We start from the raw sequence: 16,382 nt of genomic DNA, 5'->3' as shown, positions 1-16,382 counted from the left end.
CCTCTCCCTGTCTCCTTCCCCTGTCCCCTCTCCCTTCTCCACTGCCTCCTCCTCTCCCTCCCCCCCTTCCTCCTCCCCCCTGTCTCCTCTCCCTCCTGCACTTCCTCCTCCCCTCCCCCTCCTCCCCTCCCCCCTCCCAGTCCCCCTCAGTCCCCAGCAGATGAGGAAACTATGGCTCTGAGAGGAGAGAGGACATGCCTCAGCCACACAGCTCACGGTAGGAGAGAGGGATTCGGCCCAATCCGCTCTGTCTGATTTCAGGGCCCCTGCTCTTAACCACCATTCCGGAGACTGACAAGGTGACTCGTTCCGGGATCCAGGATTTATTCCTACTGGAAATGTCCGTATCGGTGGTTTTCAAACTTGAGCAAGCATCAGTATCCCCTGGCGCCTTTCGAACACACAGCTCACGGGGCCCAGCCTGCCGAGGTTCTGCTTCCCCAGGGCTGCGGACGGGCCTGGCTTGTGAGCTTGCGTTTCTAACAAGCTCCGCGGCAAGGCAGCAGCGGCTGGTCCAGAACCCGTACTTTGAGAACCACCGGTCTCTGTTAATGACAGACCTTTAGGTGGTGACGTACGGGACACACAGCATCTGTACCGCGTTGTGGGAATATCCTCACCTTTGGACCAGGATGCTCTGGGGCTGCTGCTCTGCTGGTAACTGCTGGGTGACCTTGGAGGCATCCCTTGCCTTCTCTGGGCCCAATGTTCCCATCTGTACAGTAAAGGCGCGGATGAGACGCTCTAAGTCCTCTGGGCAAGACTGGCAGAGCGGGGAGGAGAGAGGTTTGGAGTCAGGCTGGGTCTGACTTCTGACTCTAGGATGCTGTGTGACTTTGGACAGTGACTGAACGTCTCTGTGCTTCCAGTTTGTATCTAGGGAATGAAAGAGACGGTCGTTTCCAAGTGTCAACCTCACCGAACTAACAGTCGAGGATCGTAGGGAGAGGAAGGAGAGGTTCTACGGATGGTCAGATGGTGAAAGACGTGTTCCCACACCTGCCCAAGCCTCTGCCCCTCCCTCCCTCTCTCCTTCTCTCTCTCCCCTTTCTCCTCCCCTTCTCTTTTCCTTTCTACACAAGTTATTTTTGGTAGCCTTAGCTATGGGATCACACAGATCTGGGTTCGAGCAGGCCTCCGTCGGCCCCATCTGGGTGCTCTTAGCGGAATAACTCCTCCCCGGGGCCCCGGCATTCTCACCTGTAACGTGAGATGTCACACGCGTTGCTGGAAGTTTGCGTGCCTTGCTCCAGAGAAAGCACCTGACACAGGGCCCAAAGTGGCCACTTCTGTTAGCTCTTCAGTCTGGGGCCAGGAGTCCGGGCTGTGGAGCCAGTCTGGTTGGGTTCCCAGCTCTCCCACCTATCCGCTGTGTGGCCTAGGGCAAGTGACCTAACCTTTCTGTGTCCCAGTTTCCTCATGGTTAGGAGGAGGGCAGGAACAGTACCTACTTGGCAGGGTTGTCCCGAGAATTAAGTAGCCAGAGACTAGCACGCTGCCTGGTTGTCTGCTCATCTTGTTTATTCTGCTAATGATGCAGACAAGGAGTCAGGCACTTAGCTCTGGGGACAGAGCAGGGGACAAAAATGTAGTTCCTCCCCCAAATGAGTTTCCAGTGTAAGGGAGAGAGACCCCCTAACAGGAAAGGGCAACAGACGCCACTGTGGATAGAAAGGGAGCCCAGGGGGCTGAGAGCAGTCCCCCCAGGGGCAGGGAAGGCTTCTGGGAAGCTGGTCCCCAAGCCGAGACCTGAAAAGGGACCAGGAGACCCTCTGAATAATAAGTGTGTTCGCAGGAATTCGGCTCAAGAAGACAATTGGACAAGTGTGATTGGTGTATTTATTATAGTCAACCAGTTGGAAATGACCTGACCAATCACCAAGAAAGTATTGATGAAAGGAGCCAGTGCATCAATTGATCAAAACAATGAACAGCTATTGAAACAGGGTAAGATGTCCACACACACACACACACACACACTCACACACCTATCAGGGAATGAAAAAGCAGGTTACGCTATGGTACACGGAATGTGACCGAGCCATTTGACATTTATATATAGAATGTATATGTGTGTGTTCATACCAAAATGGTAGTGATATTTATCTCTGGGGAGCAGGGTTTGGGGATGAAAGCAGGATTTACGCTTATTTATTTATTTATTAGTGTTTATTCATTTTTTTTATTTTAAATTTTTTTTTTCAATGTTTATTTATTTTTGGGACAGAGAGAGACAGAGCATGAACGGGGGAGGGGCAGAGAGAGAGGGAGACACAGAATCGGAAACAGGCTCCAGGCTCTGAGCCATCAGCCCAGAGCCTGACGCGGGGCTCGAACTCACGGACTGCGAGATCGTGACCTGGCTGAAGTCGGACGCTTAACTGACTGCGCCACCCAGGCGCCCCAGTGTTTATTCATTTTTGAGAGAGAGCGTGAGCAGGGGAGCGGCAGAGGGAGGGGGACGGAGGATCTGAAGCGGGGCCGGCGCTGACAGCAGAGAGCCCAACGTGGGGCCGTGAGATCATGACCTGAGATCACCCAGGCGCCCCCGAGCAGGATGTACATTCAAACAACGCAGGCTCGGAACTTAGTGACAAAAGTTCTGCTGCATCTCGGGCAGACGGCTCTCCAGAAACGGCCCATCGATGCCTATGCCAACCACGTGGAAGATTTTTGCTGGCCCTGTAACATTTGCTAAAACTGAACAGAAAACATTTTAACCTGTGTTCATTTGATACTTAAAAAAAAACAAAACCAAACCTCATTGCTGCTTTCATTTCCCAAAAAAAAAAAAAAAAAAAAAAAAAAGGAAAGAAAGGAAAAAGGTTGTTGAAGGTCATCAAGCCTCAGCTCAGGCCAGGAAGGGCATCCCGGTGGGCGGAGGGAGGTGGTGGCCCAGCGCGGTAGGGCATCCGGCAGGCAGCTCAGCTCCGAGGCCCTTTGTAGGGAGCAGCCGGGCTGCCTGGGGCTTCCATATGCTCCTGGTTTGTGCTCGGATGGTGGGCACCACTCCCGGCAGCGGGTCGTCCCCAGCAGGCCTCGCCACCAGCCACCACCCACAAGCCCGGTCCCCTGCTGGCAGGCAGGGGCAGCCTCCCCTGGCGGTCCCCGGTCCCCGCTCCCCGCAGCTGGCCGCCCCCGCCCTCGGCCAGCCCAGTTTCCTGCCCCTCCCTCTCCTCTCTCCTCCCTCCAGCTGTTTCTCTGGCAGAGCTCTGTCCCATTCAGGACAGCAGCCCCAGCGAGAGGGAGCCAGCCAGGAGCTGGGGACTGAATGAGGTCTCCCGGAGGGCCTCCTGAGGGATGAGGGGGTTCCAGAGGAGGCTGTGATCTGGGCGGGGGGAGGGTTCCAGGAGATCTTGAACGAACGGACGGACGGCTTTCTGGGCTGACAGCCACAGCCAGAGAACGAGGTGACTGAGAGAAAGAAGTCCGGCAACACGGGTCCCCTGCCCAGCGTTCAGTGCCCCGAAGTCCAGGGGGACCCTTGGGAGGACCTGGCCGGAGACCAGCCACAAGGTATCACGCTTGGCTTTGACATCCTCTGGAGGGCTCAGGAAAGGGGGCTCCTAGGAGAGAGAGGAGGCCCGTGGCTCGGCGTGAAATTTCACTTTTGTCAAAATGCAAACAGTCCTGTGATGATTTTCAGGTTTTCACGCGCGCTCGTTGTGAAACATAGCGGGGTCAGTGTCTCTCCTTCCTGACTCTGCTAACGCTCACGGCAAGGCCACGCTGCGGCGGGAGCTTCCATTTGACAGGTGTCTTTGTTTTCCAGGTGAAGACACCGAGGCTCAGAGAGGGCAAGCCACTGGCTCAGGGCTGCAGAGACGGTAAGCCGGCGCTGGCGGGGGGGGGGGGGGGGGGAGGGACAGAGATCGGAACCGAACGAGCGTCTGCACGGCTCTCCTCCCTCGCGCCCGGGCTGGACTCTTGGTATAGACTCAGGAGGAGGGCCTCACCCAGGGGTGGCCTTCTCGGTGGTTCTATCACTCACACCCTCGCTCGCTCACTAATTTACCTCTGCTGTTTGTCGAGCGCCTACGATGTAGCAGACGCAGGTAAGTATACACCCGACGTCTCGTGGGGTAACCTACCTCGTCCTTGACCCCGGACTGTGAGCTTCCCACCACAGTCCTTCAGTGCGCCTCCCGAGGACGGCACGGAAAACGTGTCTCGGGCTTTATGTGACCATTCCTCGCAGTGGTTGCTTCTTTCTTCTTTCTTCCTCCTCCTCTTTTTCTGTCCTCACAAACAGGGCTGCGAGGGCCACTCCTGCGCGACACCTTTGGGTGTGGGTCCTGTGGATACTTTTCTCAAAGGCAAAATCGCCGAGTCTGCCGGGTTTTGAGGTTTGTGAGGCTTCTGGTGAGAATTCTATCTGGCCGCCTTCCCCCTTACTTTGCCCTAGCGAGGCCGATTATTCCTGACAGTCTCACTGTTCACTTTTTATGATGGTGTGCTCCCACTTGTTTCCTGCTGGCACGCTTCCCTTTTGTTGGTATTTGAGAGTTCTTCGTATACGAAGGATACGGACCCTTTGGCCGTGCTGTGGAACATGCCCCACGCCCCCCTCTGCTTCCAGACTAGCCCATGGGTGGTGCTACCATTTACGTATTTATTTTCTAAGCTTCACTTATTTCTTTTGAGAGAGAGAGAGAGGGCATGAGTGGAAGAGAGGCAGAGAAAGAGACAGACAGAGAGGGAGAGAGAGAATCCCACGCAGGTTCTGCACTGTCAGCACAGAGCCTGACGTGGGGGATCGAACTCACGAACCGTGAGATCGTGACCTGGGCCGAGATCGAGAGCGGGACCCTTAACCCGACCGAGCCACCCAGGTGCCCCAGTGTGCTACCGTTCACGTGAGTTCGCTCTAAAGGCTAGCTTCGGGCGCAATGACAAACCACACGTTATAATCACGGAACTGCTGTTTGATGTAAGTCTGATCCCTCAGACCGGCCTGTGGTTCAGATAGGCCAGCGAGGAAGTGGCCAGCCGGGCGTCGGGTCTGTCTTCTTTTTTCCATCAAGAGGTCTGGCCCCCAACTTCCTACTCGGCGGCCCCTACCTCCTTTTGAAGACCGATCTTACCTGCGGTTCTTGCTGTCTCTCCCACTTCCTCCACACTCACTCAAAGGAGAGGCTCGTCCAGATGCCTCATTTGCTGAGGTGAATGTGATCGGCTAATCCAGCCCTCTGGGGTTGGGAGGAGGGCCACCTGGCACTTTCTCCATAAAAGAAGGCTTACCTGTCACCAGGGGTGCTTAGGTGGTGGGGTGCCAAGCACAAGAAGCCTGTGGGTAGAGTTCTCTCTTGGTACCTGGGAACCTTCTCTGCCACAACTTCGGGGACTAGGTGAACTCGACTTTGGCAAAGTCACTCCTCTCTCTGGCTTGACCCCTTCGGAGAGGTTCCTCTCTCAGGGCCCAGCTTCCTCTGTCTCCCCTGCTAACCTGGGGGCTCCTTGAGGCCAGACTCGGGGTACTTTTCTCTCTGTACCCTCAGTCCTCTGCACCAGCCCTAGTGCACGGTAGATGCTCAGTAAATGTTCACTGAATAAATAAAGTGACCAGGCCTCGGTTTTACCATCTATAAAATGGGATTGGGAGAGTCAAAGGCTCATCCCTTCGGTGTTTACTTAACTAACTCCTCTCGGTTTGCAAACCACTTTACTGCCATGATTTTCTTTCTTCTCCTTTTCTTTTTCTTTCTTTTTTTTTTTTAGTATTTTTTAATGTTTATTTATTTTGAGAGACAGAGATAGTGTGTGAGTGGGGGAGGGGCAGAGAGAGAGAGAGAGAGAGAGAGAGAGATTGAGAATCCCAAGCAGTCTCCTCACTGTCAGCACAGAGCCCGACACGGGGCTCAAACCCACGAAACTGTGAGATTATGACCTGAGCCGAAATCAAGAGTCCGATGCTCAACTGACTGAGCCACCCAGGCGCCCCACTCCCGTGATTTTCTTGAATCCTCACCGTGGCCGTGTGACAAAGATATTATGAACGTGCCCATTCTACAGATTAGGAAACTGAGGCCTAGAGAGGGGTTCCAGCGGGAGACCTCCATGAGAGGCACCAGCACGTCGTGGCTGTGGAGCTGGTTCTTTTGGGTGAGTTCGAGCCTGGTCTGCCCCCTGCCGGCTGAGCGACGTGGAACAAGTTCCCTGTATGCGCCTCGTTTCCTCGTCTGTGAAATGGGAATATTACAAAGATGAAACGAGATCACACACGTGGAGCACTTAGCAGACGGCTGGTTGTGTCCCAAGGTGCTCTGTAAACATCAGCTATGGTTCTGTTATCACTTCTAGGCCACCGTGACGTCTAGACCTTTGACACCCATCTGAGCCGAACAGAAATGGGTACTGGTGTCTTTACCAGCGGATTAGCGATGCTCAGGTTCCCGTCCGAGTACAAAAATACTAAAAGCCCATGTCGCTCTCTTTGAGCTACACTGCGCGAGCGTGGTTCTTACCGCCAGGAATTACCGCCGGTTTCAGGGCCGCAAAGCAGACTCGGGGCTTCTCAAAGTACCATCGTGGGAATGTTGGCATCAGAAGAATAATATTATTCCTGCAGAATAATCATGAGGATTTCCTGACGCTCCGGTTTTTCGAGTTGGAATCTCTGAGGGTGAGGTGGGGAGGGGGGTTCTTCCTTGCACCAGCCTCCACCCCCCCAGATGATTCTGACGCCTCCCAAAACTTGAGGGCCCCCGAGCTAGAGTGTGTGAACTTTTCTTTTTTGCCTTTTGTCCAGGTTTCTGGGTTGTTGATCGCAGACACTGAGGTTCATGTTTTTCCCTTTCTAAGCAAATATCTGTGTACTTTTGTGTGTTTTCATGTCCTGCGTCAGCTGTTGAGGCCAGGAGGCATGGCGCAGAAGAAGTGAAACTATTTTGTAGCGCCGAGGAAAGTCAGAGCGGGCTAGCAATCACCCAGGGTGTGGGCTTTGGAATTATTTTAAGCCACCGAACTCTCTCCCTCCAATGAAAATGCACGGAGGACTGCAATCTGAAAACAGATAACAGACGTGTTAGGCTAGCCGAAACAGAAGTGGGGGACTCGCCGAAACTCACTCTTAGAGCTTGGTGGGGCGGGTTGAAGCCGGCAAATCTCCTCCAAACTAAGAGACCAACGCTCTTGAACATTGTGGGATTTGCCACGTGGGCTTAAGACAAGGTACTCTCACCCTCTGGCCATAATCGTCTCATTTGTGATCAAGGAGGTTGAGCGTTGCACCCGTCGGGGTAGTAGCTGCTGGAATACATAGACGCAAGCACGTGTAATGGCTCAAACAGAACAGACGTTTACTATGAGGCAGGTGCTTCTGCACGGGGGCGGCCCTCTTCCGTGCACGTCCCTACGGTCCCCTTGGACATCACCACAGATGGAAGAAAGCATGGACGTAGCACGTTTACTTCTTCAGTGTCTGCTGCCACACGAGAGGACTAGTCATGTGGCCGATCTAGTTGCAAAGGAGGCTGGAATATAGAGCTCTTGGCAAGGCGACTCTTTCCCGATGTCAGCTGTATGCTGTGCGGGGGGGGGGGGGGGGGTAGTGGATTTTTGCGGACAGCTAGTTGTCTCTGCACCAAATATGGTGACCTCTGGGGTCTCTTCCACCCTCTGATTTTAAGTCTAAATTCTCACTCCCATGGCGGCAACACGGTGATGTTGCTCCACAAATACTTTCCTGCCCTCAAGATAATCCCCATCAGATATGCTGAGTAAATCCCCACATTCCGGCCCAGTAAAGGCGGGTTTCCCTGGGACTCAGGCGACAGCGATTCTCTCTCCCTTCTGGAGAAAGCAAACGAGAAGGCCAGTTGTCCTGAGCACAGCACCCTTCACTGAGCCAAAGGCTTTCAGATCCAGTATCTCCCTGCATCCCCCTCACAGCCCTACCTGGAAAGGCTTCACCATAATCGTCCCCGTTTTATAGACGAAGAACGAGAAGATCAGAGAGGTAAAGGGTCTTGCCCAAGGTCACACGCGTCGGCTGGGATTTGAACTGAGAAAACCCTACTCCCGTCCTAGGGTCGCGGCGCACGCTGGATGCATGCGCGTGCGAGCACGTATGCGTGCGTGTGCGTGCATGCGTGCGTGTCGTTCGGGCAGAGGCTTTCCTCGGGCTGTGTTCCCCCGGGTCTGGGCATCAGGAAGTGGGAGTACAGAAGTCATTGTCCGTATCCCTAGAATGGTCCGAGCTTGCTGGTCATGAGGCAGCCGGGTGGGTGTCCTGGCCTGGAAAGCCCGGCGTCACTAAATGTCACAGCCACCGACCGACCAGAGAAAAGGGAAGGGGGTAGCGTGTGAGGACACAGACTGAGGCTGTGCGGGTGACACTGAGGCCTCGATTGGGCCAGGCACATAGTGGGTGCTTGGGAACAATTTCCCGCGTGAATCAGCCTAGGGAGAGGTGGCAGCCATAGAATGGGATTAGACCCAGACTCTGTGCTTAAGGCCCTTGGGGGAGGGGAGGCAAGCTCGTAACACGTTCTTTTATTTGTTCCCCCAACAAACTTTTTTTAGCACCTGCTGTGTGTCTGGCACCGTCTTGTAGTGATGGGCACAACGTGATAGAGGAAATAGGATTTCTTGCCCTGCTGGGTAGTAATTCTACACGGTGCTGTCACAGGAAGACAGAATATCTGGTTGGCATCAGTTGATGGAGTAACATGGTCACACAGCCCGTGGCTCTAGAGTTCAGATACCATCTCTGCCCCCCAGCCTCCTGTCACCTCAGCATCCCCATCCGTAAAGCGGGCACCCTCTTCGCGCCTCCTCCACGGCCTTGGCAGGGGATAAAATGGGTTCATATACATAAGGCACAGTACGGTGCACGGTCAGCTCAGGGAAGACATTTCTACTTTTATCCTCCGGAAGGTGGGCATTGGAGTTTGCCCTCGCGTGTCTGGGTTGACGTGGGAGTCTGGTGCCGTGCGATCTTGGGTCCCCGGGCTGGAAAAGATCATGTGGGCCCGTCTCCCGGTTTCATGCCTCGCCCCGTGGAGAAGTCCCGGGCTCGGGTGGGGGGTGGGGGGGAGCTCAGGCCTCGTTCCATCCACCACGGACGCTCTGTAAACTTGGAAGTACCAGCAGCTGACTCAGCAGGGGGGTCAGCTGCAACGTAGGCAGCCTGTGGGAATCGGTTCTGCTTTCTTGAGGTTCACAACTCGGGTCCTCTGATCCCAGCCCTGGGGGAAGCTCTTGTGTAAGGAGACGGCTGGGTAGGGCTGTTGGTGCAAGACCCAATGACTCCTACGTTTTCCTTCTGAGAGTCGGGGGCCAGGAGACAAGAGAGCTCGGTCTGGCACCAGCCACCTGGGCGAGCTCAGCTAAGTCCACCCCTGTCGAGTCTCCGTGTCCCCCTGTCTCAGAGGGTGGAGAGTGTGTCTGCAGTGCTCAGAAGATGATCAGGGGTGGTGTTCAAGGGCAGGGGCCCATTCAGAATGCACCCATCCCTGGTTATCCGAATTTGCTTGAAGGGTCATCAGCATCTGTGAATTCTTGAGTCTGAGAGGAAGAGCTCAAATAACCAGCGTATGAGTCTCTCGTTGCTGCTGTAACAACCGCCACGAACCTAGTGGCCTAGTAACACACGTGTTAACCTTCCGGTTCGGAAGGTCAACAACAGGTTTCACTGTGCTAAAAGCGAGGTGTTGGCGGACCTGTGGTCCGTTCAGAGGCTCCAGGGGAGAATGCAGCCCCTTGTCTTTTTCCAGAGTCCAGAGGCTGTTCACACTGGTGGCTTCATGGTCCCTTTCTCCTTCTCCAAAGCCAGCAGCAGCGGGTCGAGTCCTTCTCACATCATATCGCTCCGATTTTCCTGTCTCCCTCTTTCAGTTTGAAGGACCTGCGCGAGGACCCTGGATAAATCTCCCCCATCTCATGACCCTTGACTCAGTCCCATGGGCAAAGCCCCTTTCTCCATGTCAGGTAACATACTCTCAGGTTCTGGGAGATCGGACATGGGCATCTTTGGTGTGGCGGGGGTAGCATTATTCTGCCCGTCACGGTGAGGGATATCTCGAACGCTGATCTGTGTCTCTGGGCTCACCATGAACCAGCAATCCTCCTGGTGGTTGGGCCTCTATGTCAGACCCTAGTGATTTCTAGACACGAGAACTCTTCTGTTTCTGCCCCATGCTGGGGAGAAGGGCCGAGCCTTGCTCGTGGGCTGTGTGTGCCCTTGAAGAAAGGCGGCTCATGGTTGGGAATGTGTGTGTGCCAACCTGCGGGGTCCTGCTCCAGATGCCCAGCCAGGCTGGTGTTCAACTAGAAGGTTCTCAGGATCTGAGGTGGCTCAAGGGAGGGGCTGTCTCGTCCCCTCAGCTGCAAGACCTTGCAACTTCCTGTTCTGCTGTTCTCCCCATGTGTCTCAGTTTCCAACAATACCGTCTCTTCCTGAGCTTCTCTTTCTGCTTCTGGCTCTGCTGAGGACTGCCCGACCCTCTCTGGGTCGCCTGTTTAAACATCTTAAGAGGGATCATCTGATTTGTTTAGTCCTAGTGGGGTTCAGGTCTGATAGATTAATCCCCTCTCAATGTGGAATGTTCATGTCCAGCAGGCCCAAGAAAAATCTTTTTTTTTTTTAAATGATTTATTGTCACGTTAGCTAACCTACAGTGTATACAGTATGCTCTTGGTTTTGGGGGTAGATTCCCGTGATTCATTATTTATATACAACACCCAGTGCTCATCCCAGCAAGTGACCTCCTCAATGCCCATCACCCATTTTCCCCTCTCCCCTGCCCTGCCCTCCCCATTCAACCCTCAGTTTGTTCTCTGTATTGAAGAGTCTCTTATGGGTTTGCCTCCCTCTCTATTTGAAACTACTTTTTCCCCTCCCCTCCCCCATGGTCTTCTGTTAAGTTTCTCAAGTCCCACATATGAGTGGAAACATGATTTGTCTTTCTCTGACTGACTTATTTCACTCAGCATAACACCCTCCAGTTCCATCCACGTTGTTGCAAATGGCAGGATTTCATTCTTCCTCATTGCCACGTAGTGTTCCATTGTGTGTGTAAACCACATCTTCTTCATCGTTCATCAGTTGATGGACATTAGTAGGCCCAGGAAAAATCTTGAATTGACATTGGATTGAATTGACATTGATCTCGACGTTGTCTAGTCCAGGGACGGAGTTCCACAGTCCTCACTCACGAGCCATGGCAGACACGAACCCAATCATGCCTTTCCCTCTAGCCAAACCCAAATGCTTCAGTTATTTAACTCTGTGGTCCAAACCTCTCCAAAATGCGGTGGCTTGAAATGACGTATTTGTTCAGTTCTGTAGCTCGGCAGAGTTCTGCAGCGATGGTCCACGTGGAAGTCACGTGGAGCAAAGTTGGGTCACTCATGGGCTACGCGCAGCTGGGAGCTTGACCCGGGTGGGGCCGCTTAAGATGGCCCCACATCCTGCTGGGACTCGGGCTGTCTCTCCCCGCTGTCTCAGCCTGTCTGGACTTCTCTACTTGGGGCCTCAGGGCTCTGGGACAGTGAAAGCCAAGGCTGCTGGGCCTCTGAAGACGTAGGCCTGGGGTTGGCGCAGCATCGCTTCTGCCGCATTCCGTCGATCGCGGTGTGTCACCGGCCCAGCCCAGACTCAAAGGGAAAAGCAGTAGAGGCCACCTCTTGATGTGTGTGTGTGTGCGTGTGTGTGTGTGTGTGTGTGTGTTGGGGGGGGGGAGGGTGATGGTAGAGCCCATCCCCGATGACAATCTGTCAACCGGATTTGACCTTAAAATTCAACGGATGACAATGGTCATCTGAGATGGTCATTTGTCATTCCTGAGGTCTTAGTTTGTTGGGGCTGCAATCGCAGAATGCCAGAGACTGGGTGGCTCCTAAACAGAGAAACTCACCGTTGGCGGTTCTGGAGTCTGGAAGTCCCGGATCGGGGTGCCAGCACGGTCACGTTCTAGTGGGGGCCCTCTTCTGGGCTGCACACTGCCGTCCTTGCTGTGTCTTTGCACCATGGAAGGGGCAAGGGAGCTCTCTGGGGTCTCTTTCATAAGAGCACTAATCCCCCGCATCATCTCCCAGAGACCCCACCTCCTAATACTATCAAACTGGGGGTTAGGACATGACGTATGTATTGGGGTGGGTGGGGTGGGTGGGGGTGGAGGGCAAACGAACGTTCAGACCGTGGCCTGAGTGAGTTAGTCCACGCTTTCACTTGGCGGCTGGGAAATAAGCTTTAGAAAGGGAGAGGGACCCCCGTGAAGGGAGCCAGAGAGCCAGGATACAGCCTCCACGCACCCCACCAGCATTTACTGAACGCCTACCGTGTGCCAGGAGCATGGGATACAGGGAGAGACAGGCCCTGCCCTCCGGGGGCTCCCTGTCAAGCGGGAAGACAGGCATGTATGCAGAGTGGTGTCCGTGTGGCCAGATTTCGGCTTTAATGGCAGGGCGCACGGTGCCAACTGCTCCCGGGTCACAATCACCCATGGCGTTTCCGTCCATCGTCCACTCAGTAAAGTAGGTGAGCCCCGGCCATTTGACTGAGAGTGCATTTTTCTTTTGTTTTGTTGAAACTTTATTTTGAGAGAGAGAGAGAGAGAGAGCAGGGGGAGGGCAGAGAGAGGGCGAGAGTATCCCAAGCAGGCTCTGTGCTGTCAGGGCAGAGATCGACATGGGGCTCGGTCTCACGAACCCTGAGATCCTGACCTGAGCCGAAATCAAGAGTCGGGCGCTTAACCGGCCGGACCGCCCGGGAGCCCCGAGAGCGTATTGGCTAAATACACTCAGATTAATGTCTGCCCGCTACACTCAGTGTGCAAAGTACCTCGGGGGGCAAAGAGCTTGGCTGGGGATGGCTTTAATAGGGGAAGTCAGGAAACGGCGCCTTGAGAAGGAAGTGCGGATTTGAGCTGGTGCCAAGGATGATTGGCTTTGGAGGAGGCCTCCAGTTGGCTGGAGCAGGAGTTGGCCGGAAATAAAAGATCCTTCAGGTGGGGAGAGCAGCACAAGCAGAGATCCGGAGGCTGGACGAGCCAGGGGTGTGTGGTGTGGTGGGTGGGAGCAGGGAGGGAGTGGCCGGAGGGAGTCTGGACGCTCTGCGGGGTCTTGAAGATCCCACGCAATTTTCTGGGTGGTCCAGCGCTGCCCCGTTGCAGCATCCTGTTGTCCTGAGGCCCATGTCTCCGAACTCCCATCGAGCTGAAGCTCAGACATTTGCACAATTGAAAATTCCGGGCAGCCCCAAACTAATTGAGTTTGAACTTCTAACTTGGCAGAGGGCGTGTCGGTTTGTGGCTCTGTCTCCTGGCCTGTCTGGTCCACGAACCAGCTCAGCGTTGCTTTGCATTGGTGGCTTTCTTAACTGGATGACGGGGTCCCGTCTCCTCCCATGCCCAGGGCCTTGCTGCCAGACGAGGACACGGAGCTTGGGAGAAACGAGATGTTTCCTCCAGGGCTAAAGAAGGCTGATTTAGGATGGCACCTGCGGTCGGCCTGGGCTCCTTTCCTGCGGGGAGACCTTGCCACTGCCCTTTGGAGCCAGACCGAGCCGGGCCTGGCACCCGAGGGCCCACTGGCTTCCCAGCGGCTGGGGACACAGAGCCGACGGGCATCAAGACAGAGCCTTCAGGGAGGGCAGGCCGTCTGCAGTCTCTTTTACGGCAGACTTGACTCGCAAGGGGCCTCTTCGACTGGCAGGGATTTGGGTCACGAAGAAAAAGGGCGTCCCTTGAGTAAGAGGAACGGCCACCCGGCGGGTAGGAGCCGAAGATCCGCCAGCTCCCAGACCTGTTTTGAAACGCTGGCTGTGAACCCCGGAAAAGTTCACTTGACCGCTCTGTGCCTCAGTTTCCTCCCCTGTAAGATGAGGCCCACAGGGGTGTTATGTGGCTTCCGTGAGATCCTGTGTGGCTCGGAGGTGGGGCTGAAAACCACCGTGGCCTCTGCGTGAGGGGGCCTGGCTCCAGCGGTGCGGAACTGTGGGGGCCGGAGGTCCTGAGCCAGGAGGGGCCAAGAAAGGCCAAGTGTGCCGTTCCCAGGGTCACGCTGCACCCCAAGCCTTTCCCTCCATTCCCTGCCTTGGCCCCAAAACATGGCAGGACGGGGTGGGGACCTTGAATCACCAGCCTCTCTTCTCCTGGGGGGCGCGGGGCCTGTTTGGCCTCAATGGGCCTTTCTTTTTCTGGCCTCTCCCTCCCCCGCCACGAAAAACCTCAGACGTGAAGGGAATCGGGACTCAGGAGCAGGCCCCAGGGCAGGGCAGGGCGGCTCCCCGGAGCCTGGCTGGGCGATGCCGCTCACCTCCCCGTCACCGATTCCTGGCGTTCTGTTCCCTCCGCATTCTCGGCCCTCTCCCTGCTCTGGCGTCTCGCATTTCGCAGGAAGCCAACATCACCCACAGTTCCTCCTCCTAAGAGCTTTGTGTGTTGTTTCCACTGCCCACAGAGGACAGGGAGCTTCCGTTTGCTGAGTCCCTGCTGGGCTTCTGCCCTGTCCTGCTTTAAGGTTGTCTTCCGGGGCCACAGGTTCGTCGTTTCTCTGGTGTGGAGCTAGGGCAAAGGGTCCCATTTTACAGCCAAGGAGACTGAGGCCCAGAGAGAGGGTGTGTGCTCGCCAGCTCCTTCCTTCTGTAATTTACCAGGTCTTTTCTAGCCGGCCTCCCTCTCTGCCTTTGAAATGCACCCTTTGCCCTTTGGGGGGGCCCTGTGATGGGGCACACAGGGAAATGATTTGGAGTCTGGGGTGAGACGGACCTGGGTTCAAATCCTGAATCCCCTGGCGACCAGCGGGGTGCTCTCTTGCACAGCGTCCCGGTTGGCTGCTCTCTCTCCGCCTCGGGTTCCCCGTTTGTCAATGAAAGTGATAACAGGATCAGCCCTGCGTTGCAGGGTGAAGATTAAATGAGATAATCCATGTAAAGGGCCTGGCCCTGGGCCCTGCACTGCGTGGGTCCCTGTCAAGGGGGCGTGCCTCAGACTTCTGGGCTTTTAAAACAAGATGGGTGCCTGGAGGTCCCTGGTAAATGCTTTTTGAAATGAGACTAAATTCTTGAATTACCCCTTCTGCTCCAGCCCCCTAGCCTGTTTACAGCCATACTTTCCTGTCCAGGATGAGGCTCAGAGAGGTTGGTCGACTGCCTAAGGTCACACAGCTGCTGACAAAGGGAGACAGGCTCCTGATACCTCCTCCCGTACCTGCCTGTACACTTGACCGTAAACCACAAGGGCTATTCCTATTTTCCTGGCCCCTTTGTCCAGAGTCTACACATCCTCCTCTTTTGTGATTTCTAGACCTTTCTGCTTTACCTCTGCCACAGACCCTCCCTATTCCAATCAGGGCTATCTCCTGTATCGTTTTTGTTTTTTTTTTTAAATCAAATGCCCCATTCGGCCAGAAGCCTGTTCTCACCCAGACGTCCCGCTGAAAACCAAAGCAATCAACTCGTTCACACTGAGGTGTTGGTAGCTGCTGACAGCTTACGGGAGTGGGGGCTTGCGAACACGATGGCCAGAGTCAGCAGAGAATGTCTGTGCCGGCGGACGTTCGGGCACCGTGGACACAAGGTCAGGGGAGACTTGGGGCCAGGGGTTTCCCCAGAGGCGAGCGAGCCGTGGCCCGGTCCTGCTATAAAGACCTGAGGGCAGGAAGTTACTGAGTCAACTCCTTAGAAATTTGTATTTCCAATTCCCTCACACCTCAACCAGCGCCTCTCTGCTCCTCTTGTTTCTTGTAGACGGAGTGGCCCGAATTGGGTTGACTTTTTTTTTTTTTTTTTTTTTTTTAATGTGACGAGGCTGCACTCCAGCAGAGCTCGGAGAAACAGGGCAGGCCCCGGAGGCCTTGGGGACGAGTGTTGCAATCTTGGCACACCCCGTGTCTACACTGCCCGCCCACCGGCCTGCCACTTTCCCACAGAGGACAGAGGTGCTTACCACGGCCATGTCCTGGGCCCTGGACGAGGACAGGTGTCCCTGTCACCCTTTGCCGAACTGGTAACGCTGTCTTCTCACTCAGGGGCCCTTCTTCCTTCCTCGCGTGGGCACTGGAGGGGGCGCTGCGAGAGGCCCGGGGCTGTGCCACTGGGCCGCTGTGGGGAGAGGCACGTCTGGTCAGGGTGTGTTTGGAGAGGCAGGATGGCATGAATGTCGCCGCTTCTGCAATCCAGCTGCGTGGTTTCCCATTCCTTGACTTCCTGGCTCCGTGGCCTTGGTTTCCTTATCTGTACGAGGGGGGGGGCCAGAATGGCATTGCCTCACGGGCTTTTGGGGGTGGAAGGAGATAAATGTAGGGGAGGACACGTTTTATTTCGTTTTATATCTTGTTTGTTTGTTTGTTTGGTATTTGCCACCATCAGCTGTTTGAAGGCAAGAAGCCGGAATTTGGGGGTCCGCGCATGGAGTGCGTGTGGCCCTGGGGCCCAGGGA

General features: G+C 55.1%; 1 protein-coding gene across 6 annotated transcripts in view; it reads left to right on the top strand.

Annotated features, from left to right (window-relative positions):
- The first annotated feature begins 3,208 nt into the window (after positions 1–3,208).
- Positions 3,209–16,382, top strand: part of CMKLR1 (chemerin chemokine-like receptor 1) — a 47,283-nt gene continuing 34,109 nt past the window's right edge. The window contains exons 1-2 of one of the 6 annotated variants that reach the window (XM_047828345.1): positions 3,209–3,516; positions 3,773–3,827. The gene's annotated coding sequence lies outside the window, so the exon portion shown is untranslated. Of the gene's footprint in view, positions 3,517–3,772; positions 3,828–3,867; positions 4,056–15,849; positions 15,951–16,382 lie in introns of those variants that run through there. The other 5 variants (XM_047828349.1, XM_047828348.1, XM_047828353.1 and 2 more) reach the window with 5 other exon arrangements.

This window comes from Prionailurus viverrinus, chromosome D3 (genome assembly GCF_022837055.1).
Source record: "Prionailurus viverrinus isolate Anna chromosome D3, UM_Priviv_1.0, whole genome shotgun sequence".
Lineage (NCBI taxonomy): Eukaryota > Metazoa > Chordata > Mammalia > Carnivora > Felidae > Prionailurus > Prionailurus viverrinus.
Note: the sequence above shows the minus strand (reverse complement) of the source record. Positions and strands in the feature narration are given on the sequence as shown.